The sequence below is a fragment of the Quercus suber genome, unplaced genomic scaffold (assembly GCF_002906115.3).
Source record: "Quercus suber isolate HL8 unplaced genomic scaffold, Cork oak 2.0 scaffold_1329, whole genome shotgun sequence".
Lineage (NCBI taxonomy): Eukaryota > Viridiplantae > Streptophyta > Magnoliopsida > Fagales > Fagaceae > Quercus > Quercus suber.
The window spans coordinates 1-1,627 of record NW_027070716.1 but is presented as its reverse complement, the minus strand read 5'-3'; the positions used below and the strand labels follow the sequence as shown (position 1 = coordinate 1,627).

Sequence of the window (1,627 nt, the reverse complement as noted above, 5' to 3'; positions counted from 1 at the left end):
TTTTTTTTTCTCTCTCTTCAGTTGTTTCCTTTAATGGATTTCTATATATTGTTACATTTAGGTACCCTAGATTTAATTCCTACTAGTTTCTTGTAAGTTGTAACCTTAAGCCTCTTATTTATTTTATTTTTATTGAGGATCAAGTTGTAACCTTAACTAAATATTTTTCTAAGCAAGAGGAGTTCTATACTTGGCTACTTGCTGATTCTTTTCTTATTCTTTTTTTTTTTTTTTAAATACTAACCAAAAAAAAAAAATGGACTTTGTGATTTGGTATAGGTCACCTATGTCAAAGAGCCAGAACCAGCACAACCACCTGCCAAGGACCCACTGTATGCACCACCTCCACCTGTGAAGACGCCACCATCTCAATCTCCTCCACCAAAGGCACCAGCTTATGCACCACCACCACCTGTGAACACACCACCATCTCAGTCTCCTCCACCAAAGGCACCTGCCCCTGTGCCCCCAGTTGAGCCACCCACTTCTCCACCACTGCCCCCAGTGAAGTCTAAACAAGGTAAATTTCCACACCGTTTTACCAACAAGTCTGCCGAACACAATATTTTTCACAAATGTCGAGATAACAAGTTGATAATTTTCCAGTTTATCATGTTGTGGGAAAAAAAGAAGTTGTCTATAGCATTATTGAATTATTTTTTCCTCATGATATACTTGTTTTTTTAACTTTGTTTTGTGGTAAATGTGCTATTGTATTGTGCACAGATTGTATCCCCAGATGTGATCAGAGATGCCAATTACATAACCGGAAGAGAGTGTGCATGAGAGCCTGCATGACATGCTGTGACCGCTGCAAGTGTGTTCCACCAGGAACATTTGGTAACAGGGAAAAATGTGGCAAGTGCTACACCGAAATGACCACTCACGGCAACAAATACAAGTGTCCTTGAATGGCCTATATCACTTGGATGGTTGTATTGCCTAGACCTGTAATAAGTATTGAGAAGAGGGTGAAAACATTTGGTTTTCCACGCAGTGTCCTTTTTACTAGCTAGCTACTTCCTGAAGCAATAAATTGTGCATATAGTGCTAGGCCAAGAATTGCTTTGTGGTGTTTAATACATTTTCCCATTTTGCTATATTTCAGATATTACATTAAAAAAAGTGTTATTTCTAAGTGGTTTTTAATGTCCTTTCTACTTCATGTATGCAAATATTTACTGGTTCTATAAGCAATATAAAACTTGTAATCCTGCTCATCAAACATGTTGCTATCCTTTTTTATTTTTGTTGAGAAACACGAATGTTGCTATCCAGTCGCCATATATGGCTTGCAAGAAATTGCGATGTACCAGAACACGAGACTCAGAGGGGGATAGAGTTAAATAATAAGTTAAAAAAGGAAAAGAAAATCAGTGCCCAACACATTACCGAAGAGCACCTTGAGTTAACAAACAACAGGTCAACAGGGTGATGTCCGTGGAAGCGTGAAAGGGTCACCACTTCTGGGATTCTCCCCCCTAGCTAACAAATCCTATAGTCCGGAGACATTTCAATTTTTACCACACGGTTCCTTATATCGGTGCATTCAAATAAATTGACCTTTTGCTTGTAAGTCAGATGTTCAAATAGTAGTCAAAGATCTGAGAGAGAGAGAGAGAGAGAG

The 1,627-nt window shown here is 38.6% G+C and overlaps 1 long non-coding RNA gene across 1 annotated transcript; it reads left to right on the top strand.

The window, feature by feature from the left end:
* The first annotated feature begins 6 nt into the window (after positions 1–6).
* Positions 7–1,225, top strand: LOC136065923 (uncharacterized). Its single transcript, XR_010627504.1, has 2 exons — positions 7–520; positions 727–1,225. It is a non-coding gene; the product is annotated as an uncharacterized LOC136065923 (long non-coding RNA).
* Positions 1,226–1,627: the final 402 nt, after the last annotated feature.